The sequence below is a fragment of the Penaeus monodon genome, chromosome 37, assembly GCF_015228065.2.
Source record: "Penaeus monodon isolate SGIC_2016 chromosome 37, NSTDA_Pmon_1, whole genome shotgun sequence".
NCBI classification, from domain to species: Eukaryota; Metazoa; Arthropoda; class Malacostraca; order Decapoda; family Penaeidae; genus Penaeus; species Penaeus monodon.
Genome location: NC_051422.1, coordinates 21034198 through 21061619, shown reverse-complemented (window position 1 = coordinate 21061619; position 27422 = coordinate 21034198). Strand labels below are relative to the sequence as shown.

The 27422-nt window shown below is 36.8% G+C and overlaps 1 pseudogene; it reads left to right on the top strand.

Annotated features, from left to right (window-relative positions):
* Window positions 1–27222, top strand: LOC119596239 (annotated as a pseudogene).
* Window positions 27223–27422: the final 200 nt, after the last annotated feature.

The window sequence follows — 27422 nt, the reverse complement described above, 5'->3', positions numbered from 1 at the left end:
ATGTCGAAGTATAATATGAGAACAGTTTTTTCTGAAGAATATTGCTACAGTACTTTTCTACTGATTATGAATTCCCTTTCATTTCTTTCAGGAGATAGCACATGCCCTTCTTCGCCCCTTTGGGTTTCCCTTTTGGGTCCTCTTTGGTGTCTGGAGGCAGTGAGGGCTTATCCAGTATGACACATCTCCTCTCTGTCAGTCATCCTTGGCAAGTGCAGGTGCAGGAACTGGCCATGTGACCTTTTCAGAGCTGCAATACAGTGGGTTTACACAGTGGTAAGTGTAAAGGGTTTTTATAACCTTGTATATTTAGTATTTTGTTTTGGGAAAGAAAGTTGTGTGATTTATTAGTATCAAGAGTGATTTGTATTGTGATGCTTATATCAATAAACTTTTGTTTTATAGCAAACAACATCTGGTTGGAGAAAAGGAAAAGGGGGACTTTTGGAGGCCCATGTGTCATCTTTTTTCATATGTCAGTGATGTTGTTGGCTCTCAAAGTAAGTATTATACCAGTTTTGGTCAGTGAAATGGGGGAAATCTTAGCCTGTTATAAAAACATGAAAGCCTTTTCAGTAGAAATCAAAAAAAGCATTTGACAGATGGAAGTTTGCTTTTGTGTTTTAAAGATTTGTGATCATAGTCAACTGAATTGACTTTGTCCAGCTAGGACTGTAGCACAGCACATCCAAGGACCAGGTAAAACAAAGAATAACAAAAAAAACCCATATAGGCAATTTCTAAAATCCCAACCACTCTTTCCCCCTGCTCATTAGCTCAGCTTCCATGAGATAAAAAATGATTAACCCACTTATGATGGAGCCCCCAGTCATACCAAACTATCCATTGGAGCTTGCTGTTGAGGGAAAAACTAGAAGTGTGGGAATCATAAAATTACCCCCCTCTCAATACTCTTGGCTGGGGCATAAATGATTCTTAGGTAATGAGACAACAAGATGTTTTAAGCCTATTTTTGAGAGGCTGTTTCCCTCAGTTACCACAGCCAGGGTTTTTAAACAAGCACTATTATTTTGTGTGCACAACTTGAAGCAGGCTCAACTGTGCAGTCTGTCATGTGATAGGATGTGAACCTGTTATAAATAGATTAAAAGATAATTAAACACCAGCATAATCAACCTAAAAAGAAAGGGGAATGCATGTACCAGACCGTCCAGATAGGAAAAGGAACATTTTTTATTTATCAGAATTGTCATAATCAAATCTCTAGGTGGTAATTGACTGCCAAAGAAAGGAGGGAACAGAAAAAACACAAAGAGCAATTTGCCATAAATTATTAGTATAGTACTGGTTAAATGCAAAAGGGAAAAATAACTCGGGTGCACTGGTTCTGAAGACAGCACAGCATTGTCATGCAAGGAAAAATTGGGAAGCATTTATTAATTCAGACAGTCATTGACAAGGAAATCTTAATGAGCTTGCTAAAAACTAAGAGAGAAATATTTTCCTAGGGCTGACAGCAGATTATCTTTAATATAAATATTGTTTAAAGAAACATAAATCTTGATGAAAACTATGTCCCACACCTTGCAGTAAGTTTGAATAGGATATGTTACAAGGTAATTAAAGGTTTAGAAAATAAGGTATCATAACATGTAACAGTGTATTGTATCTCACCTTTAGATGAGGTATGTAAAATACTAAATGTTAACCCCTTTTCCCCTAGGTGAGCAGTGGGGAGATGGGCTGTTGCTTACAGAAGTGGCATGACTTCACCTCCCAGAGTTTGATCTAACAGCCGACACCGGGGGCTCTGATTGGGTTGATGACCTTGCACAAGAAGATGACGATAGTGCGGGTGAAGATTCTGTAAGTATTTTTGCAAGTAGATTTGGTTAATTGAACTTCATGTGTTATTGGACTCTGTGAAAGTCTTGGAGCATTATGGTTTAATGTAAATTTTTTTTTTTTTTCTTTTGCAGGATGAAGATAGTATGTGCAACAAACTGTGCACTTTTACATTGACACAAAAGGAATTCATGCACCAACACTGGTATCACTGCCTACCTGTCGTATGGTTGATGGTGTTGGAGTTTGTACAGTCTGTGCCCGGGTATGTCACAGAGGTCATGATGTCACCTATGCAAAATATGGAGCTTTCTTCTGTGGGCTGTGGTGCAAAAGAGGTGGCTCATGTCAGGGTTTTTCTTTCTGAATTCTCTAGAATTTTTAGTTTTTAATATTGTTATTATATTGACTAACCCTTTCACTTATAAAATGATCTTGTCCTTATACAAAGAGAAAGGTTGGGCAATTTTGTGTTTATGTGCCCGGCTCTTTTCAAACGGAGTCCAGCCTCATATGAGGATGGAGGGGGATCATCCAGTGGGCCTGCAGCATTTGGTGTTGAGCCTCTCCTTCCATCTTCCTTACGACGACGCCCATCTTCACCTTCTCAAGGAACTCAGTCTGTAAGTATATCAGGAGGCTGTGTCCCATGTCGCAGTTATAGCATACATTTAGTAATTACTTTTTAAAGTGTTACTGGAAGTCCTTTTAAGTAAAAAGGGAAGTGTAAGTGCTCTAATTGGAAATAAAACAAGTTATATATTTTTTATGTGATTTTTTATATGTATTTTTATGTTTTAGAGCATTTAACATGTGAAATACCTTTTCCATGTAAAAAAAAAAATTTTGTGAATATTGAAATCTAACTACAATTTCTTTACCTTCTTTCTCAAAGGGTAAACATCGTGATGACACACACAAGCAGAGACAAGCATTAGCTAAGAAACTAGGTAAGTTTAAAAATGACCTCTCACTAGAAATGGCATTTATACAAACCCAAATTTGTAGTAAAAGACTATAGATCCTGTTGGAATAGAAAGTGGATCTTGATTTCCTCATCCCTGGCAATTTTCAGAAAATGTACGAGACCTCCTAGTTGGGGAAGGGGCAGCAGCAGTGAGGTGGCTGCAACGGTCCTGGACTGCTGTCTGTTTTGATGCCCATATTCAGTCTAGTTCCATGAGTCCAGCTCTGTGGGGTCGTACCAGCGTGCTTTGACTGCTCTGCACCAAGTCATAATGATTCAAAGGTTTGTTTTATTTTTTTAGATTGATGGTTTATAGGTGGTACAGAATCAGAAAATCATATTTTTTTTTCAAATGTTCTAAAAATTTAAAGTAATACAAGCTTGAAGATACAACATTCTGGTAAAAAAAGAAATAGATAAAAAAGATACTAAATAAGAGAAAACAAATGAATTATGTAGCCTCATCTTTCCTTTGCACTCCACAAGTTATTTGTTGGAGATAACCTCATGTAGAATTGAGGAGAAGGCCTTTGTAAAAAAAAATAATAATAATAAACTTCTTTGTCACACACAATCTGTTTTGTCCTTTTTTTACACTAGAGTTTAGGAGAGTCAATGGGATAAAGAATTCATTAAATTCAGGTTGTTAAGCCATCAGAGCAATTTGATGGTAGCCACCCTTGGGTCCCAGGAAGGACCCTTGAAAATGTCCGTCTAACTACTCGGGGAGCAAGGGCGGGACCATCCGCCAGTTGGTGTCAGCTCACATGATCAGAGGTTGCTATGTGTTGCCTTGCCTCCCTGGTGGAAAGAGACAGCATTTGGCCGTTTCTCATGAAAAGGGAAAGATCAACTGTGCCCCAACTTTCTTCTCTGCTTAAACAACATGACTCCGAAAAGAGGAAGCTTCCCCTCCAAGACTCTTTTCAGCACCAGTGCATTCACAGTGCTCTCTATTACAGCAAACCCTCCCCAATGATGATTACCTGGCTGTCTGTGGTCTTAAGGTAAGACATCTTCAAGAATTTCCAGTGACACATTTTGCTGTTATATGCTTGCTGCATAACATTTTACTTTACATAATATTCTGAATTTCATAAGATGTATTTCTCCCACAGGATTGTCATGTCCTTACATTTCCCAAGTGCTGGAAGTGTTTCAGACCATTTAGTCCTGCATCCTAAACTGGAGTCTGGGAACTACATCTTTCGTGTGTATGGCTGCCAGGCCAGCAAACGCAATTAGCCCTCATCACACCCAGACTTGTCAAAATCTACGACCTTAGTATTGACTCACTCTCACCTCAGTATTTCTTCCTGTTGCCATCTGGAAGATCAAGGAGCTGTTTTGTCTGCAACTCAGGTATTACATGTTCTATGGAAAATAGTTTAGATCCTTCATTTGAACCATCTTGTGATATGTAATGTGTTTTAATACCAGATATATTATAGATTCTGATAAAAACAAGTCATTTATAAAAACTAACAAAATTGGATTTTCTCATTTTACAGGTGCAGGATGCTGCTTGGTGGCCATGGCCTCATCTGGTTACATTTACACACAAGTATTAAGTGAGGAGAGTTTGCACAACATGGACCATTCTATGTTACAATGTGCTTCAGATACAACACCAAGATCTCAAGGCAAGTTGCCTAACATTAAAGTCAGGATTGAATTAATTTAATCAAATGAAAGGTTTAATACCATGGAGCAAAAATAACAATTATTTTTTTCTAATATCCCAAAAGGACTGCAATGGCCAGATTGGAGGAGGAGGAGTATCTGTTTACTACTCCCATACTCTCCAAGTACTCTGCTTCAGCTATTCTCAAGGAAAGAGCTTCATTGCACCACTTGTCTCCATAAGTAAGTATTTCCTTGTACAGTAAGAGACATCTTTCCCATTTCCCTTTTCAAGTACAATTGTCATATTTATCTTGCCAACAAAAGCTCTTTATTTACCCTGTGGCATGTGCTCTGCAGCCTCTCCCTTTCCCACAAATGAAATTTTGATTCCTCTCCTGAATAAACTCCTTTACAAGTCAGAAATTATGTAAACACAATAAAATGCATTTACCCTCTGCTGCTGTTACAGAGGTTGTGATGTGGAGATGAAAGAAGTGTAGAATTGTGGGAGGGATCACAGATTTGTGGGTGTGGTCATCATTGGTAGGGTAGCTAGGCTTTGGTGAGACTTGTCTAGGTGCACATTGAATGGATACACTTGAAGGACTTGGCTGAGACTAGCAGTAATTCTTAGTTCGTATGATAAAGATTGCCAAAATTTCCTTCCTATTTTCTTGAGTCTGACCCAATCAGCCTCTTTCTATGGCTTCAGGTGCAAGAGAGAGCCAGTCATACTCCTCTCTGTGAATTGTCACTCTTTCAAGTTAAAGCTTTTTTAAACTGTCTCTAGATGTGAACTTAATTTTCTAGATGTCATTGGATGAGAACCAGTTAATGGGGGGGGGGGTAAAGAATTTAGTTTGAGGTTTTGAGTTTTTATTTCAATAGTTTTATAACCATAATTAGTTACAGTAAAAAAAAGATATTCATATGCTGGATTCTGTTTCAGGTGAAAACGAACGGGTTGAGAAACTTTTCCCAGTGAGTGTCAAGGGAGGCAATGGTTCTGGAGGAAGCAGTAGCAGCAGTAGCAGCAATAGCAGCAGCAGTAGTAGCAGTAGCAGCAGCAGTGGTAGCAGCAGTGGTGGCAGTGGCAGTAAGATGGCACCCCAACCATTGTGTCAGTGGGAGAAAGTCACTGGCCATCCTGGGCTTATCACATGTCTTACTCAGTCCAGTAAGTGTGCTGTCATGTAATGATTTTTATTTATATAATTTGGTATTTATGTAACAAAAAAAAAAATGCAGTTTGTAATGTTGTTTGAACAATATTCTTTTGTAGATGATCCATTTGCCTGGGTAAAATCAACTACTCTTGTAAAGTAAGCTATGACTTTCGTATTTGTTAACTTGAATTATTCTCCCAATTAGGTAACAATCCTGTGATCTGATGGTGAAGCCTGACCAAATCTTAGTCCAAGAGATCAAGGTACTAACTGCCAAGAGCAAAATGACAGACTTGGTGGCATTGCGTCACTCTTGGTCCCCTAATCATGAAGCAAAGACAACACTTATCCTGTTGTGTGAAGACGGTTCCCTTAGAATCTACAATGCAAATCCACAGACAACAGGTTTGTTTGATGCTCAGATGATAATATATAGTTTTTGCTATTTATATTTAACTCAACGCTACCGGGAAAATACTGTGCCCCTTTTGTTTTGTGTGCGTGCGTTCGTGCTTGCGTGTGTGTTTGTGTGTGAGAAATGGCTCTACACATAAATGGCTCTGTAAATCAAGGAAAAGGGTAAATGGGTGAGATAGACAGTATTCCGAATTTGCTCATTGGTGACTTAGTACAAGTGTAGCCAATAATTAGTAAAGGAAACTCAGTGAGCATGGCATAGATGTAAATGACATGCCCAGTGGCAATAGGTTTAATTACATGAATAGATAGTATTACTCTGTTTTGGCTAAGAATCCACTTAGGAAGGGATAGTTTCTAGATAACATTTTTACTGATATAATTGTTACAGATTTCTGGTTATCGCCTCAAATGCAGAGTGTCAGTGCCATCTCAGCTCTTAGACCTTCCAGGAAAGAAAGCACCCAACTTGGAAGACCCTCAGGTAATTATGAAATAGATTCAGAAAATGATTTAGGTGTTATTCCAGGTAAATAAATCCACATCATTGTTGTTGTTGTTGTTGTCCCAGAATACATGAATCCTTTATTTCAATGTCATTTTTGCATAGAAATAAGTACATTGATGTTTGATTGATTTATGGAAAAGTCCAAGAAAGCACTTTTTATTGGATTTTTATCTTTTAGGATCCATTGTGTTCCCTGTTGACTTCTTTGAGCATTGCTCAGTGATGAACGATATTGAGTTTGGTGGCAATGATCTTCTTCAAGTGTATAATGTTCAGCAACTGAAGAACAGGTTGAACAGTCAAGGTAAGTTTCAAAACATTTTGTTTCAGAACTTTACATATTTACTACATTTTTTTTTTTTTTACTAGAGATTTTATCTTGAAGTATATGGTAAGATTCTAGTGATAAAATTTATATGCTAATTTTGTTTTGCAGGAATGTACATAGCATCGACCAAGCCAGGTGGCTTCCAGTTAGAGGCTACTAATAATGACTCCACCTTAGTGATTTGTGGCATTAGAATTGCTGTTGGTGCTGTTGACACTCAAAGGGTGCCAGCATTCTTGGAGGTTAGTGCTATGGATAATTTTAAAATCTGAGAGAGGTCAGTTGGGGAGGTGTTTGTTTTTAATATTTTGTTTTTGATGGTGTAAAAGGTGCATGCATTTTGGTGGAGAAATACATTTCACATCATTTCAGGTGTTTTGGTCGCACTGTATCAATTGCTGCGACACGCAGTCGCTGGTTTGATGTTCCCCTCACCCGGGAGGAATCATTACAAGCAGACAAACGAATGTTATCACATTTGGACCTTCAGTCAGACCCTTCAAATTTAACCATTTTTTACTCTTTAAAGTTGTGTGTACATATCAGTTTCTATATTGTTTATAATCTGTGTTTTTTGTCTTTTTTTTTTTTTTTTTTTTTTCTTTTTTTTTATTAGCTATTAATTTTATATATTAAAATATTGTCATAGTATTGAAATATAACTTCACACAACAGAAGTTTATTGTCTATTTACTTTAAGTAGTTCTTTAGATTTTTTTTTCTTTTTGAGAAGTTTACTCTTTATTATTTTGATATTAGATATGGAAAGACCAAAGATGATTTTGGCTGGCCTGAAGAACCAGAGGACTTCCCCACCATGTGAGTGGGTCTGGGACTGCTGGAACCTCTGGAACCTCTTCAGAATCAACGTCAGCTGAGGCAGCACTACAACCACCCCTGTACCACTGACTGCTGTAGACCGCCTTGTGTCAGCAGCACTTGAGACTCTTGATGGATGCTTTGTAGCAACACCAGCTGAGAAGATTGTTGCCCGTGCTGGAGCACTAGAACTTGCAACAAATTGCTAAATCTTCCTCTCCCACCAACTTGTGCAGGTAATTATAAACATATAATTTTTATTAAATTTTCTTATGTGAAAAAATTGATATTGTAGTCACCTAGTTTATTCTGATACTAACATGTTTATTTTCTCTGCAGCATCACACTCGAACTCTGCTAGCCTCCTTACATCAAAGCAGAGTTGCATATCATAATCATAAGGATGGAGCACAGCTTGCCAATGTGGTAGAAGCACTCAGCAGTTTATGCCGTGTGACAGATCCTCATCAACTAGATGTGAGGCATACCATAGGCTTGTGTCACAGCAAGAAATGTGGCTGTTGCCAGACCTCATAATCTTGTCAAGTATGTACAAATTTTATCCAAAGTACTGATTTACAAATATGTAGGTTTTTCATCATTATAGTATACAGAGTCATTGTATGGGTATATTGTTTGGTTTATAAGTTAGTTGATTGTTTTTACAGGTATACTGAGAAAGTACCATCCTGTGACCTGGCCCTGTTACCTTCTGAAGATGATTCCAAGAAGGTGGACATCCCAATCTCTTCTCCCGGCTAAAGACAGATGGAGATGCTTCCATGTCAAAGAAGTCAGATGGAGACTCCACACTAAGCAAGGCATCAGACACTACATCAGACTCTGAAGCAACACTTGAGGGTGGAGACAGCAATGGCAATGATATTATTTGGGTGATGATAATCATTTCTTAGCACAACTGATGACAGTCTTTTGGGCTCTGCATGGTGCCAAACCAACAAATCCCTTCCTGACACCAGTTTGTCAGCCAGGTAAGTTTTAGGCATTTATAAAGAGGATTTTGTTTCAGGCTGTAAAATCTTAGCTATTTTATGTTTAGCCTTTTTGTATATTTTGTAGGTATTTCACACTACTTGTAGGTGAATTTATTTATTTATATTGTTAAATATGTGCAACAGTATATGCTTGTTAGATTATTTTTATAAAAGAGTAATGTGAAATGTTTTGTGCTCATTTGCAGGACTTACTCATGTTGAGGCAACAGTACAAGCAGTGGTGGAAATTATACATGCCTATACAGTCTGTTCCCTATCTGTAGTGCCACTAGCTGTAAGACTTTACACAGAGCTATTACTGTGTACAGACACGGGGTGTAAGTTTTGGTGCTAAACGGGCACTGATAAGTTTTGAGACCCGACACAAAGAGACGCAAGGTGGTTCATCCTAGTCCACCAAGGTGCTCCACACCAGGTAGAATTTTTACATCTTCCCCAGATGATGCATTAAGATCACTGATGAGTAATAGTCTTCTTAGAGATTGTATTAATTGATTGTGTGCTCAATACTTTCAGTAAAATTTAATTGATAATATCTATGACTTAAATAATGATTTTCAAATAGGCGTTGGTGTGGATGATGCTGAAAAAAAACGACAGCTACACAGGAGCAGTTGGGCTGCTCTAGTGAACCTCCATTTGGGGGAGCTGAAGCTGCAGAGTAAATTGCAGAAGCTGGTAAGCTGAGGAGAGAAAAAGTATCTTTTATACATATTTGCTATTTGCTTACAAATCATGGGTTTTTTCCCTTTATCGTTAGAGACCATAAAATAAGCTCAACTACCTTGTTTTTCAGGTTGGTGGTGGAGAAGGCCTAGAAGCCTTAGGACCCCTTGGAGGAGGAGGGGTGGCCTGGCCCTAAAGAGGTGCACTGATAGCAGCATGCTAGACCTCCCTGCTGATGACGATGATGCCATGGTAGAACTTGCAATTGCACTCTCATTGCATGAAGACCAAGGGCAAGCACCTGCAGATTTGGGTAATCTTCCTCCAGGTCTGCAAGGGCTTGTAGGGGCCCTGCCAGGTTTACATCGCCTGCAGGGACTAAGTGGCCAAGTCCTCCATAGTCTCCAAGTACTAGCTGCGGGGAGGAAGCCTGGTAGTGGAGCTTAAGGCCAATGCACGGGAAGGTCAACAGGTTTAGTTAAGTCTTTCATTTGGTGTATCTGTATATTTTCTTAGTCTGGAATATGTTATTTCATCATGGTCTTTGCTGCTGATAAACATTAGGCATAATGATAATGTTTTTTATAGGATGGGGAGAGGAAGCAGAAGCTGGTGATGTTGAAGGTGCTGATGGGCAAGAAAATGGACACTATTCTAACACTACTGCCTCAGCAAAATGGCTCAGATGATGATGATGGCGATGGATCTACGGCAGCCACGATGGATAAAAACTTGAGAGCCTCTCCAGCAGAACATGTTAGATATGATTTTGGATGCTTTGTTCAGTTAATGATTTATATTTCCTCTACTTTTCTTTAGTGATGACAATATGACTTGAGATGAAATTATCATTAACCAAATTTAAATGAGTCATGGATGTTTTTCAATCTGAGAAGTATTATGTACCCTTTTTATTTTTTTATTTTACTGCTTCTAGGCTGGAAGTGCCGGAAGTGAATCTGGAGGATCTGTTGTGGAGAGTTTGGGTGGTGAGCACAACGTTTCAGGGCGTAGTTTCAGCCTATGGAGACACAGGGCAAGAATCTGGAGCAGCAGCTCTTCGTGATGGAGTGTCAGCATTACCCCCCACACTTCAGGTAAGTTTTCATTAAGATATGTCATACTTGTGTATAATTATATTTTTAAACCCGTATTTTTTTTTTTTACTATGTAATTCGGATATTATAAGTCAGATAAATTATTTGAATATATTTCTTAGGGTGACTTGGTTGAGGGGAATTACCAGAAGGAGGTGTAGGACTGCATACACTCCGTCTGGCTCTATTAGACGCCCTGGTACAGCGCATTCCATCTCTAAACAACTGTTGGAGGAGTTACAACTATACCCTTCTTCCAAGTAAGTTATTTATGAAGGCTCAGCTTAAAGACGGAAGGTGTTGCAAAAATGGGCAGGAAAGACATAATTTATGTTTTCAAAATCATCAAGGGAATTTGCAGTAAGTAAAAAAAGGACTTCTCTTTTAAAAGATTTTTTTTTTCATTACACATATTCCTTTCTTTGCATTTTGTTTATATGAATTTATATTTTCTGCTTTTAACCCTTTATGGATGGATCACGTGTACAAGTGTTATAACATACTGCTTGGTCTGGGGGGTTACAGCTGTACATGTAGTTACGCACCAAAGCACGTGGATTGGGAAGTTCCACTACCCATATGGACTCCCGCACCCAGTGTCTGAATGTTCCCAAAAAATCACCGAGTTTTATGACACTTAGGGATTTCGGATACCAGTTGGCATTGGATTAAGATATTAGTAATTATATCATTGGTTTTGTCCTCACATTATATTCAGTAAAAGTGTTGGTATTAATTTGGAATGATAGATTGCAAAGGAGTTTTTTAGAATTTATATGTAATTTTTGATATTTATTTTTGATTATTCATTTTTTTTTGATTCTGGGTCCTCTTGATGCTACCTCTGACCTAGATGGGAATGAGACGAGAGACCGCACAAGCTTGGACGCTGTCCTCATGGCTCTAGTCACTCAGTTAACATGAGCAGCATTGATGTAGCAACAGTCTCTGAGCGTACCCTGGAAAGGGAAGCCCAGCTTGTTGTGATGAGACTGCTGAGTAAGTGCCAAGTATTAGAAAATTGGAATGACAGATTGTTTGTCAGTTGAAACTAATGTTAGTAAGCATTTGTCATTTTTATGGGTTTTGATTTCATATAAGTTTCCTGTAGATGAATTCATACATATTTTTTATCCTTTTAGGTGTAATGATGTCAAGAAACAAGTCTGGTGGCAGATCGAGCAGCGATAATTCCAGCCCTGATTCCACAGGCCACAGCCCAATGGCTTAGTGCGATCAGGAGCAATGGAACATTGTCTCTCCTTCCTCAAAGCTCTGCTGGAGTATTGGCGAGCAACATCTGAAGAGCAAGGAGGAACTGTCATTGGTGCTGGCCTCCTAAAACCTCGACCACTTTCTCTTCCACCTGACTGTCTCCATTTTCCTACGACAGTATGTGAAGGGACATGCCATGATGTTTTGCAGCCTTCCCTCACTTGTTGACAGAAATGTTCTGAGGCTGCCATATCAGGTATGAAAAAGTGCCATTAAATGGATAGCTTGTCTGCTTCAGATTTTTTTTGATAATACATTTTAATTACAAGCAAATTTTTTTGTAAGGTATTCAGTCTGTTCATCCATATTTCAGATGAAGAAATTAGGGGAAGGGGGCCAGTTTGAACCAGCCTGGTCTCATTATCTGTGTGAGTACATGATGACTCAACAGACCCCAGTTGTGAGACGTCAGGTACGGAAGTTGCTGCTTTTCATTTGTGGCCACAAGGACAGGTACCGCCAGATGAGGGACATGCATGCACTGGATTATCACATCAAGGTAACTACTACTAATTTTTTAAAGAAGGCTTTATCTTCTTTGATGAAATGTTCTGAAATATTTTTTATATATTTGTTTCTATTGCCAGCAATATTTCTGTAATCATTGGAGATAATGTTACAACTAATTCTTAATTTTCATCTTGAAACAGGATGTGAAAGTTTTTGTGTGCACAAGGAGGGTTTAGCTTCTCAGGGAGTGCATCCTTGACACCAATTGCATTGCCATACGAACTCCCTTATTCAACTTATTGAGCATTTGAAGTCATGTGTAGACATTGCCTCTTCTAGAACACCAAATTGGCAAAAGTAAGTACTTGTGCAAATAATTCAGAGGCTTATTCAATATTTTGTTGTATATTTATAGTACTATTCTAGATTGGTGCATATATTATTTTTTCTTCATCTTTAACTTGTTATCCTTCCATTTTTCTTTATATAATTCAGATTTTTATAATTTCTCCATATATTTTGATGTAGATATAAAAGCAGCCGCAGCATTAATCCTTTGTTTGAATTTAAAGGTACTGCATGAAAGATGAGAGTGTACTTGGATTCTTGATGGAAGTCTCATGCCTATTAGAGGAAGGAGTTGCACCTACAGTGCTACAGCTCCTACAGGCAGCACTCTGTCCTACGTCAAAGAATTCAGAAAGTTCCAAAGTGAGTGTTTTCAAGAAGGTACTATGAATTGGATCTACTTTTGTTCTGACATAATGAATGTTAATTTTTGCCATACTGTTGTTTTTTTTTATAATTTATGTCCTAGCCATTATTATCAAGATAGTACAAATATGTCATCTTTAACAGAGCTCAAGTAGCAGCCAAAAACGAGCTTCAAGTGAAGATAGTGAAGGAGAAAGCCGTGGTGAAGAAGCACATTGTGCTGCACTTGTGGCTCAGATCAATAGGTGAGTTAATGTTTATGCAGTTCATCCTTTGTGGTTAAGCTGTAGACCATTCAGTATGGAAATAAGAAAGTGACAATAAAGCTGAATGTCATAGTTTACATTTGTCTAATTTATATATTGATAATTGTATACATATAATAATTGTGTTACAGATACTTGGACGTAACCGCATCAGTCAGTTTGTCCGAAACATTCCTTTTGGAGTCCAATTCAACAGGAGTACGCTGGCAGGCACACTCACTAGTCCTAGCACTGTACCCGCCATTCCCCACCAAGGGACCAGGATACTCTCCTTACTCTCATGTGGTCACTTTGGCCACACCTGCCTGCCTATGGCAGGAAGGCTGCACAGTTTGTTGATCTCTTGGGCTATTTCTCTCTCAAGACTCAACACTGTGAAAAGAAGGTATATAGAATTTTATCTATTAATACTTTAACCCTTTTACATGGCTATATGTACTGTCCACTATGAATTTTGTCACTCAAGTGTTCAGCCATTCAGATGTCGGTTAGCAGTCGAAAGTGTTCTCACCTGATTGCTCATTCCTTGAATTTTGGGATTTTTCTCCTCCTCCTCCTACTCCTAAAATCAAGATTGTTTTTTATTATCATTGATATTATGCTTTTTACAGTTCAATTAAATTACTAATAACAACAAAAGGTTGAAACAAATTCCTTTCAAAAATCAAAGAAACTGGTAGGGCTGGTAATTGACATCTTGGTCACTAAGTACTTGTGGGAATTTCTGTAAACAAAATCAATAAACAAGAGACATGTCATGCCTTCCCAGCACATAGGGTAACGGTAGTTCATTGAAGGTAATAATATGATCAAATATATTGATTTCTTTTATAGTTCCATATTATCAGCATTGTGCATTACATTTCTAATCATTGTTTGATGTGCTCTTTTTCCTCCAGGTTATTGAATACATCAACAGAGCTGTCACTGTCCTCCGCACTCAGTCACAGCTCCTTGCTAACCATCCGAATGCTAACCTCTACAACTCTTTGGCATCTTTAGTTGAATTTGATGGATATTATCTTGAATCTGAGCCATGCCTTGTATGCAATAACCCAGAAGTTCCATTCACAAGTGTCAAGCTTTCCACAGTCAAGGTTGGTATTTGTTAACATTTAGTTTTAGTGCCACTGATATTCATTATTTTTTGTTACATGTTCTTACTATTAGTTTACATTGAAATGTTTGGCTTTTATAAAGTCTACTATTTCTTTTCATTGAAATATTGCATTTATACTAATTAAGAAAAGGGGTTTTGTATACTCTGTTGTTGTATAATAAAGACATTTATAGAATGCGGGAGGCAAAAAAAATATAGGGAGAACTACATTACCAAACAATATTTTGCAGGTGGATTCTCGCTTCACCACAACAACCCAGCTGTCAAGCTTGTTGGCAGTCATATGATTAGCAGACTGACTTTACGTATAGCTGATTTGAAGCGCACTAAAATGGTCCGTACCCTCAATGTTTTCTACAACACCGTTCAGTCCGGGCTGTTGTAGAGCTGAAGAACAAACCTGGTAAGAAATGTTTTCATTTTTTTCTCATTTTTGTTCGTCAACACTCTTTTTTAGTCTGTTTTTCCTTCTTTAACTTATAGTTACTTATAGTTGCCTGCTGTTTTTAGATATTTATCATGTATTTGGAGAGGCAGTTGTTACTGGCTGTAACATATATGTGTTTGGTACAAATAAGCCTTATACACTCATAACAATAACAATCACTCACTATAATCATCACACTCAGTAGTTTGCGGACATTATTGTCCATATTATGTTAACTGTTTGTGAAAAAATAATTCTGTAATTCTGATTATGATCAGAAGCTTTGTTTTTCCCTTTGTGATTTTTGATGTATAGGTTTATATTTTAGTTTCCCTGAAATGATTACTTTTCATTCAAAGGCTTCAGTATTGATTAACAATAAGCATTTAATATTATGAGATCCCAAGTGGTAAAAATGTTATTAATTGATAAGATGTTCAGATACTAGGAGGCATTTTCTGCATATTAATTACTCTTCTTTCTTTTCCTTGGTAGCCATGTGGCATCGTGCAAAGAAGGTGACCTTATCTGCTGGTCAGATTGAGGTCAAAATTGATTTCCCTCTGCCAATTATTGCCTGCAACCTCATGTTTTGAATATACTGACTTCTATGAGAATCTTCAGGTAAGTTTTACAATAGTATAATGACAATGAAATGAAAAGAGAATAATTTCTTTGTTCAGGCAGTTAGATTTAAAAATTTTTTTCAGCTATGTGGTTCCCTTATTGTAAACGAAGGTGTATTGTATTCTATTTCAGGCCTCAACAGAAACTCTTCAGTGCCCTCGGTGCTCAGCAGCAGTGCCAGCATCGCCAGGAGTATGTGCTAATTGTGAGAGAATGTGTATCAGTGTCACAAATGCAGGTTTGTTTATTATTGTTATTATTGTTGATTTATTTATTTTTTTTATTATTATTATCAGTTTGTGTGTTGGAACAACATATCCATGTATTTATTTTAGAGAATGGAAGCACAAAAATATGAAGATACATATTTACATAATTATTATTTGATTGAACAGTTTAGATTTTTCCTTTTTTACACAAATAATAGATAATTTTATTGGTTTTGATACATATTAGTTGGTATTTAGAGAATTTGTTCTTGTGTGATTTTCCATATTGATAGTTATACATTGATAAGATTTTAACTTAAATTTTATTAACCTTTTTAGGGCCATCAATTATGACGAGAAAGATCCCTTCCTTTGCATGCCTGTGGTTACTGTAAGTATGCCAAGTTTGATTACACATTACAATGTCGACCTTGCTGTGCTGTGGATCCCATAGAAAATGAAGATGACCGTAAAAAGGCAGTTCTCAACATCAACAACTTACTAGAAAAGGCAGACCGTTCATACAAGCAGCTGCAAGCATATAAACCAACTCTGGAGGTAGTTATTGCTTTCTTGCAAGGTTGCACCTTTTTACTTTACTGGTTTATAGCCATTAATAATTTACTTTTTCATTTGTCAACTTTCCTCATTGATGTATATGAACACAGACTTCATGCTGTAATTTCTCTCTCAGAAGAAGAAAAAAAGTAATATATATATATATATATATATATATATATATATATATATAATATCATATATATATATGTATATGTATATATATATATATATATGTATATATGTATATATATGTATATATGTATATATATATGTATATATGTATATATATATGTATATATATATGTATGTATATATATATGTATATATATGTATGTATATATGTATATATATATATAAATTATACTATATATAAATATATTATATATAAATATATTATAGTATATTATTATTGTATATATATATATATATATAGTGTATATATATATATGTATAATATGTATATATATATATATGTATATATATGTATATATATATTGATATATATATGGATATATGGATATAATATGATGTATATATGTATATATATGGATATATATATAATGTATCTATGTATCTATGTACTATGCATTATATATATATATATATATATTATATATATATATATATATTAATATATATATATATATATTATATATATATATATAACTATATATATATATATATATATATATATAATATTATCTACTGATATCCCTGTGTGTGTGTGTGTGTGTGTGTGTGTGGTGTGTGTGTGTGTGTGTGTGTGTGTGTGTGTGTGTGTAGTGTGTGTGTGTGGGTGTGTGGTGTGTGTGTATGTATATGTATATGTATATGTATATGTATATGTATATGTATATGTATATGTATATTATTATATATATAATTATATATATATATATATATATATATACTATATAGTATATATATATATATATATTAATATATATATATATAGTATATATATATTATATATATATATAATATATATATATATATTTTGTGTGTGTGTGTGTGTATACATATGCATTTTTTTCTATCCCACATCAGCTGCTGTTAGTGAGAATAAGTGAGCAAGGAGCAGCAAGAAGTAATGATGAAGGCAGCTCAGGAGGCACTCAGTGAACAGAGCCATCCAGCAGTTGCTCAGAAGTACTGTGGGAGATTGCAAGAACTCTTTGATGATCTATCCAAAGTTATTCAGGTTTGTGTTTTATTTATTTATTGATTTAAGGCCATAGAGAAATCAGGTATGTGTTAGTGGGGATTCCTGCCATGGTTGGTTTAATATTTATGATACTAAGTTGAGGTACAGATTTTTTCACTACAGATTTTTGCACTAAATTTTATTTGTAGTGTAATAATTGTTAGAATAGTCTGTTGATGAATATATGCTCTATTTTACCCAGCGAATCCAAGCCTCCCGGCGAGAGCTTGTTGCTTTGATCGGTCCCAGAAAGAGTGGGAAGAAGAATGTTGTGTCTCCTATCACACGTAGTGTGTTGTTCATGCAAGCACCCATGAGGAAGGAGTGGGGCTGCTGGTCGCTGCTATGGTTGTGCAGCATCAGCCACAGAGCACTGCATTACTCTGCTTCGGGCTTTGGCAACAAATGCCACTCTCAGGGCTGCCCTTTGCCAGCATGGACTCATTAATGATCTCCTTGAATATAATCTAAGGAGAGGCACTGTACAAGTAAGTCATTTTTGGTGCTTTTTGAACATTTTGAAGTGAATGGATAAGGAAAGTCATGAAAGATAAATTTTTATTGTTTTTGTGTCATTTTCTTTTTCCTTAATTCTTTCACTTGCTATCTCTGCCTCTTAGTTGTATATGTACTGATAGAAGCTTGATGAATTGTAGGTGCGAAGTGAGGTGCGTCAACTCCTCTGCCTCCTGACTAAAGATGACTTGTCAGCCACACAAGAACTGAATCGCCTCATTATGGATAAGATCAGCATGGCTCTGCGGTCCCATGTGACATCACCAGACTTGGCAGCTGCTGTCAGACATGAAATGGTTTGTTGGCAGCATCTGCACAGAAGGAGGATTCCTGTTGGGAGTATAGGTTAAGGTAATTATTTATCATCATATGTTTTTTTTTTTTTTTTTTTTTTTTTTTTTTTTTTTTTTTTTTTTTTTTTTGTTTGTTTGTTTGTTTGTTTGTTTGTTTGTCTATTAGTATTTTATTCACAAACTTTCGATTCATGAAACTTTTGATGAAAATCTCAAAAAATTTTAGCTAGGTACTAAAGTTTATGCCCCCAATATAAACCTGTTATTTTTTGTTTTATTAGGTGTGTGGTTCAATTGTTCCTAATGGCTGGAGGATCCAACGCTTCTCCAACTGTGATGGAGCACATCACTCTACCTTGCCTCCGCATCCTCCAAGGGGTGATGAGACCACCAACTCCCCCACCACCTCGTAAGAGTAGGGATAAGACCCCCATGAATGCTGCTGCCTTTGTTACTGCAGTTGTTGCAGCTGCATCTGCCTCCAGTGCTGCCTCCACTGACTTGATGGCTGCTTACTTGGGTGGCTCAAAGGTAAGAATTGAAGCATAAACTTTAAACGGTAGTTAATAAAACATGAGGTAGCAGATACACTAATTTTTTTCAGCTTTGCATTTATTATATTCTGTTTTGTTTATTGAAGGTTGGAGTAGATGTGAGTAAGTGGCTAAGTGGTGACCCAAGTCACTCCTATGAGACATGGAAGAAGAGATCAGCGAGAAGAGCACAAGAGCCAGCTGTTAGTAAAATGAAGAAGGTGAGAAGTGAACATATTTTTCAGAAAAAGTTTACTCAGGAATGTTGTTCAGATTGTAAGTTGTGTTCGATTTTGTTTTCATGTATTTCCTCATAACTTTCATTTGTTACTTCTCTTTTTTTTTTTATAGGATGAAGTCCATGAAAGATACCTCATCGAGAAGTATGGTTGTCGCTGGCTGGCCCACACAATTCGTCACCAATATGATCTAAAGATGCAGGAATCTTCATGGTTACGACGTGTCCTCTTCAACCCATCATCCCGCATGGCTCGTCAGGTCACTGCACAAATGGTGGAGTCCCTCTGCACATCCTCCCAACGCAAGAGAGAGGTAATTACTTTTGTAGATGAAATGGTCATGTTGCTGAGTACTTTAAATTTCAGATGTGAATGTTAGTTCAAAGGCAGCCTTTACTCTTGCTGATTTACTCATTTATGTCATTTTCAGGTGCTGGATATGCTCACAACATTCTTTCCAGAAATAGGAAAGGCAGGAGAAAATGCTGCAGAATTTGTCTCCCTGTACCAAACTCTCCTGTTAGGTGCTCACTGGAAATACTACTTGGCACTAAAGGGTGTCCTTCCAACCATCGCTAGTCTCATTACTGCTGAAATTCAGCTGTTGACCACATTAGAAGAGACAACCCTTACCACAGATCTAAGTCAAGGTAATGCAGATTGCAATATTGATATGTGATTCTTAGCTAATATTGCTTTGTTCTTAAATAGTGTATTCATGCAGTTGCTTTTTTTCATTTTATATGAGTATTAAGGGAAGGTTTTATCTATTTCCTTACCAATTTTTTCCTTGGCAAAATACAAGTACCATATTTATCTGTAATACACAGGTGTTACCTTACGTCCATTTTGCCCCGGTATCAGTACTTAGACCAAGATCCTGTGCTAAATGCTTGAGACAATATGGTAAGCCTGTCATGTAGCATTCATCAGAATAGGATACTGTGTTTGTTTTAGTGATATTTTTACTTCACATAAATACAACACAATTTATATAAAATAATCTGATACCACACTTAGATAATTAGATTATTAGATGTTGTTTGTAATCAATAGATTAGAAACAACACTGTATGCAATTTGCATTGAGTTGCCAAGTGCTTCATAAGGCATCATAGGTATTTAGGAAGATCAGTCTTTTCAGCCAGTTTAGAGATGAAACTCAGAAATATGCATTTTCCAGGAAGAAGTACATAATATTTTAGGTAATAGAAAAATTTTGAGATCACAGTACTTCAGGTGGTTTGAAAGAGGGAATGGGGGAGGCTGAGAAGGCATAATTGCATTATATACTTGCATGCCATTATTATGTTGTATAGTAGAACCAGAGACATTTAGGATAAGTATATAAAATTTTTATCTGGGCATTTTCATATTTTATTATTGCATATCTTCAAGAGTATCTTTTGTAGATGGATTTTCTACATTGTCTGCCTTGCAAAAAATTCATCAACCATAGTTCTCAAGTGAACAGATTAAGTTATTATTATTATCATTGTTAATATGATGATGATGATAACGATAACAATGTTAATTATGTGTTTATTTACTTTACATTACTTTTTTTAGGATATGCCCTTAAAGTGTTGACAGAGTGCTCTCGCAATTCAATTGATGTGGATGCCATCAAGAGTGTATATAAGGGCCGCCTTAGTTGGCACAGTGTTAAGTGGCTACCTCTCTCTACGGAAGTTGGTGGTCCAACGGACTAAACTCATTGATGACACCCAAGACAAGTTCCTAGAATTGCTGAAGATATGACTTCAGGTATGTCTTTAGTTATCATGAATTGTAATTCTGTTGATTTTTTGTTTGTTTATTTGTGTGTTATCCTTTTTGTGATCACACTTCAATCACTGATTTCATGAATTTATGAATTGTGTTACTTTAATAATATTTATGATTCCAGGTACAGAGGCAGAAACAAAGGAATTCATGAATGTTTTGTGTTGAGACACTGAAGCAGTATCCTCAAGATGACCTGCGTACAACCTGTTTTTCATTTATGAGCGGTTGTGCTCTATAATCTATCCAGAAGAGAATGATGTTGGTGAATTCTTCCTAACCCTTGAGAAGGAGCCTCAGCAGGAAGATTTCCTTCAGGTTTGTTTTCTTGTATTCTATAAATAGCCGCTGAGGGAAACTAAAATTAATTAATTTCTTTGTGTAGATCCCATATCTGCTTTGGTGAAAAGAAAATATAGGACATTTTCTTTGGATTATTCTTTTCTTCAGGTATTCAGTTTTTTCTTCAAATCATATTCTGTATAAGTCTTGACTAAATGTTGTGGTTAATGTTTCAGGGTCGCATGTGGGCAACCCATACAGCAGCTTAGATCCAGGCCTGGGCCCTCTGATGAGAGATGTGAAGAACAAGATCTGCCAGGACTGTGAGCTAGTGGCATTGTTAGAAGATGATAACGGTATGGAGCTACTCATCTGTAACAAGATCATCTCGCTAGACCTGCCTGTGAAAGAGGTATGAGAAAGAGTCGTATGCTGATGGAGAAGCATTCCAGATTTTTGTGTTTTATGAAAGTAATCATTTAAAATTTTGGTTGACATTAGGGCTCTATGGTGTTTACTAGATGCGTCTATGATGAGCTTTGCCTAGTCTAGGATATTATCAAAATTCATGGAAGCTCGTAATTTTCATATGTATTTCCCATGAAGAGGAAATATTCAATGATATCATGCTAATTTGTATGAAATGAAAAGTGCAGGCAAATTAGGTGTCATTGGTTAACATAGTAATATGCTTCACTAAGTCTTAAATTATTTCTGCACACTTCCAGGTGTATAAGAAGATATGGCTAGCAGAAAATAGCGAGAGTGATGCTATGCGTATAGTGTATCGAATGAGAGGCCTCCTTGGAGATGCTACTGAAGAGTTTGTAGAAACTTTAGATAAAAAGAAAGAAGAAGATGTGGATAATGAGCAGGTGTATCGTATGGCCAGTGTCATGTGCCAGTGTGGAGGGCTTGAGGTAAATATATATCTGGAAAAATTACACATAGTGGTTTTACAGATATCTTGCAGTGAAAGTGTGAATTGAATGTATTGCATAAATTATTTTTATTATTTTATTAAGGTAGGGCCAGTGCTTGTCATTTTTGAATAAGACGTATTTTAAACTTTGTAAAGAGGAAAATTCTAATTTGGTAAATATTAATGTCAAATTTATTTCTTCAGGTGATGCTTCAGTGCCTACAGAGATAAGTGATCTTTCATATGCCAGAGCACTTGTCACAGTCCTGTTGAAGCTTTCCAATATTGTGTGAAGGTATGTACTTTGGCTTAATTATTTTAAACCCTTTAACGCCGGTCTGAATAATTCACTGAAAATATTTAAAATCCGTGATATCTGGCAACGGCCCGACAGTGGCGCGGGAGTCCGCTGCGAGAAGCCGAACGTCCGCGCTCCACTCGCTCTGACACGTCGCCGCACGTACACGCTTATCCTGCCGAGAGGCCCGTTTTCTATCACGTGTATACACGTGACCCGGCGAGAACGGGTTAACACTAGGTATATTTTCAGCTGTTACTTTTCACTGCCGGCAGTACCAGCAGTTTTAGTTTTATGTGTGCATGTTATGAATTTTCTCTTGGTCTCCTTAGGTGCGTGTAAACCGAGAACGTCTGATGGTACCTTCACTGAATGCCATCTCTACTTTGCTACACACCCTGAAGCAGTGTCTTGCAGCAGAGCCAGAAGTTGTTGCTGGCCACCAGGTGGGGCATCTCTCACTGAGCAACTACTTCACGGTAGGCTTCCATAAAAATTATTTAACTCATATTTTCCCATATATCTCTCATATTCTGGATAATAGGTGTGTGGATATAGGTATAAAAAAATCAGTGGTCAGCAGTCAGATGAAAGGTTAACTTTTTTGTGGCTTTTATATACAGGTATTAGAGGCAGTGTTGGTAGAGGCTTCATCCATGCCAGCTGCATCATACACAGAGTTTGTGGAAACATGTGGCACCCTTGAGGACATCCATCTCCTCTTGAACTATGTAGCTACATCGTCTCGCACCAATGCTCAGGTAGAGAAAGTGTCCTTTCTATGTATGAAGCTTTAGATTATATATTAAATTACTTTGTGATACTTCATTTGGAATTAAGCTTGTAATATGACGGTGTGCTTGTGTATAAGTTACATTTTACAGTAAGTTACAATTTACTGTAAAATTATATTAATGCTATGAGTACTAGGTTCATTATTGCACAGTTGCTTAAAGTAGGTATTTATAGGAAAAGATTTAGAACAATGGCAGTATGAATATATGACTACATTGACTACATGAGAATGTAGGAGAGGAATGCATTTCATGGTTTTCATTTATATTTCCATATGTTGTATTTAAATGCTTAGTTATCATTCTGTAAGAAATGCATCACTGAGTTAAAAATATACTGAGGATATCAAATGTGCCACAGGTCCGTCAGCGGTTGATGCGTGTGCTTCCCTTCCTGGTGTTCTGTCACAAGGAGAAGATGGACTACTGGTGGGACATTTCCGTCCTGTGCTGGACTTTGAGAATTTGATGAAGAACACTCACCCGAAGATGCAGCAAAGATGGAGTCCTTCTGTGTGTTCTGTGATGGCATTGAGCGTAATGAGAATGGCAATCAGTTGAAGGACATGATCATCAGAGCTAATATTGTCAAGGTAATTTTGTCAATAAAACTGCATTTGTTAAAGAAGATTTTCTTTTGTGTCACCATTATATATATATGCAGTATGTTATGAACTAATATCAGCAGTTTAATTAATTGACCAGCTCAGTTTAGATATTAGAAACTTTTGTTTTGCTTTACCTTACACACATTATTTTCCCCCTTCACAGGATGCATTGACATTATATAAACCCACATGCCAAAGAGTAAAAGCTGGTAGTAGTTTACAATGATGAGTGAAAGAGTTTCTAAGTCGACCATCACTCAAATACATCCTCAGGCTCTTGACAGGTAAGATATCTTCTTGGAATTTTTAACCTGAAGACTTGTCTTTTACATACTGTTAATCCCTTCGATCCGGATGACATAACCATGTCATGAATAATTTGGCTTGGGGGGGGGGGGGACGACGACATGAACATGCTATCATGGAAAAATTGGCTCTGGGCTGGGATGACGTGAACATACTGTCATGAGCATTTCAGCTGAAGGCAGGGGTGACAGGGAGACTCACCACGTGTGCACTAAGCTCCTGGAAGATGATTAGACTTACTTGCATTTAGGAATGATATACAGACTATTGCCATCGGATAAAGCAGATCAAATGACAAATATAGACATTGGAATATGGCAAAAAATAAAAACACTTGTACCAAATAAGACAAAATAACAAAGCAAAAGGGAGGCATGGAGTCTTGTCACTGCACACTAGCGTTTGTTTGCGCCCGGCATACAAGCTGTCCACTCATATAAGCCTAATGATGGCATCTGGATCCAGTGGGATAATGAATTTGCTGAGATTATATTGTAGCCTTGTATTCTGGTATTATACATCTATTTCCTCATCCTATATCAAGGATTGGCAACGAAGCACAGGGGAACACAACAAGCAGTTGCAGCTACTTGCATACCTCATATACACCGCTTAGAACAAATATCATCAGATGAACATGTTGGCTCTGTTGCTGAAAATCTGCTTGAAGCACTTCGCGATGATCTAGTATTGCAGTGCAAGTGAGTGATTTATTAATTAACCTAATGAAAACCATTTGGATTTGGAGATGTGCATAGACAAGTGTATAGTACTCTGTAATTATTAATTCATATTATGTTTTGTCACATTAATATTCTTAGGTGCAAGAAGTACGTCGTCAGACAAGGCAGGAAAAGAAGCGATTGGCCATGGAGACTAGAAAGAAAGAGTTGAGTCGTCTAGGACTCAAGGCTAATGAAAAGGAGCAAATTACATCCCAGTCTACATTACTGTCACAATGGGAGAAATTGCTGAGGAATCAGGATTGGTAATATCGCACCAGCCTAAATAACTTGAGCTTGATTGCCTTTTAAACTTTTTATGTAGGTCTTGTGTAAGATTGTGTAAACCAAGTTCATTTTTATGTGAGCATTATGTAAAATTCTATTGTAATATGTTTTTGAATTGGATATTATAATATTACTGCTGCATATCCTATTTCTTACAAGAATTATATTTACATATTTTATTTTTTGTGATAGGTATGTGCAATTTGTTTGGAAGGTTATCGCTGCCAACCCCAGAAAGTATTAGCTGTATATACATTCAGCAAGCGGTGTGTAGTGGATGAGTTTTTGAGAATAAACCTCACAAGACTTTGGGTTATTGCACTGTTTCTCATTTCAATGTGGTGCATGTAGATTGTCATCTTGCTGCTGTGAGGTAAGTACTGTTAACATGATAATAAACAGTCCATTTTACATTATATATTTTGTAATTTATTAATGGTAATATACTTGAAATTATCCTGTTTGCTCTATCTATATTTAAGAGATATGTTTGTGCCTGAAAAATCTTATCAGATTAAATAGAACTATATCTATTGCAAAGAGACAAGCTGTGGAAAATTGCAGCCTTTACAAGGATGGAGTATTCACACAGGTCATCCAGGTCTCGGGATGAGTGGGAGAGTGCGGCCCTTCATAATGCTAACACCCGGGCTAATGGTCTCCTGCCATTATGGGGGCCTCAGGTTCCAGAATCAGCTTTTGCTTCCTGTCTAGCACGCCACAATACCTATCTACAGGAATGCACTACCCACAGGTAAGGGTCAGCAGAATCATTGGAAGTGAATTTGACAGTATTTTCATTCTCCTAGAGGAATTTTCAGTATTAAAGAAATTAATGTGTTGAAATTATTTAATTGTAATTTATTAATTGAGTAAAATTCTTTTATGACCAATTAAAATATTTTTTTCTAGTAATTCATCATTTATCTTTTTTTTTATGGACAGTAAAATGATAGGAAAAAGATAAGAAAAGGAAAAAGGGAAAGAAAGGGGTGGGAAAATAACTTTTTTGTTGTTATTGTTTTATGACTAGTTATTGTTTTATGACTAAAGGCACTTATTTTTCAGGGATATCAGTTACTCTTCTACCCTTCATGACCTAAAACTACTACTGCTGAGATTTGCCAATGAAAGTCATTCAGTGATGATACAGGTGGTGGTGGCAGGCAGTCTAATATGAACTTGGTGCCCTACATTCTCCACATGGCTTTATATGTAATAAACACGTAAGTAATTCTGTTATTAATTTTAAGCCCTGAATTATCTGAATCTTAACATCAGGGTTTATTATTTGTATTGCTTTGTAGTTAAGAGTTTGTAGTTAACAGTTACTGTGTATATTTTGTAACGTGAAAATACCAGTTAAATATTTGTATACAAGAATGAAAACATTAATTACCTTTGCAGCACTCGCTCAGTGGGGTCGAGAAGAGAAGAGGCTCTCAACCTTCCTCGAGGCAAGTCAGAAAGGTGGATTGAAATTGCTTATGAGGCTGAAGGAGCATTTTATATGGTGTTTTATCATTAGCCATTTATTCACCAACCAAATGGGCATCCATAAGGGTGCAGTACCTACAACGTCTACTAGTCGTTGCTCATGCTAGATCAGTGTCACCTCACCCACCCCCTGGAAACAGAGTCACAGATAAAGCAACAAAGGACTGGAGTGTGTACAAGCATGCAGCAATCTTCTGGGCCCTTATTGATGCTATTTACAACACCTTTTTCAAGGTCAGTACTGCAGAGCATTTAGGGGTGATTACACTAAGTGATACATCTTTTTGGCTATTAAACTCCTTTTGTAAAGATTTACCTAAACATCCATACACTTTTTGCAGAAAACAAGTACAGAGGGAGAATGGAGTGTAACAGTTGCAGAATTTGTGCGTCATAATGACCAAGTATTGGTGGAGGCTTCCTCTAAGGTCCTCACTCATTATCAAGAGGAGCTCCTGCCTATTTCCTCCTTTATGGAGTTCTGTGATGTAGTTGGTAAGTGGCAGCATAAGACATAAATTATCATAATTTCAGATTCTATGAAAGAGCAAATAGATTGTTTGTCTTTCAATAATGAATGTGATCTTTTCTGTATAATGGTATTGGTCTTGTTACTAGATATTTTTTTTTATTTAACAATTTACAAAATTCTAAAATACTATGATTATACTGCCTTTTACATTTTGAACTCAGTTCATGTAAAGCATTACTAATTTATTTTATTTTTCCAGGGCTTCTGCATGAAATAGAGAATCCTGATGAATTCCTGACTGAACTCCTGCAGAGTCTACCTTAAAGTCGATATTGATGGAAGTGTTGGTGATGTGTGAGGGTAGAGAGGGGGTGTGTATGAAATTGTCTGAATGGAATCAGTCGTGAAGATGAAAGAAGTCTAGGAAAATATTCATTGGGGATGGTTCATTACTATTTGATCTACTGCTTTAGATTTTCATACTGTCTATCCAGGCTTTGGTTTTCCATATTGAGTGGTGGATGAAAGGCTTCAAAGCATACCCTTCCTTTACTAGTCTCTTCTTTTTCTAGTTATTGGTCTTAGCATTTGGCACTAT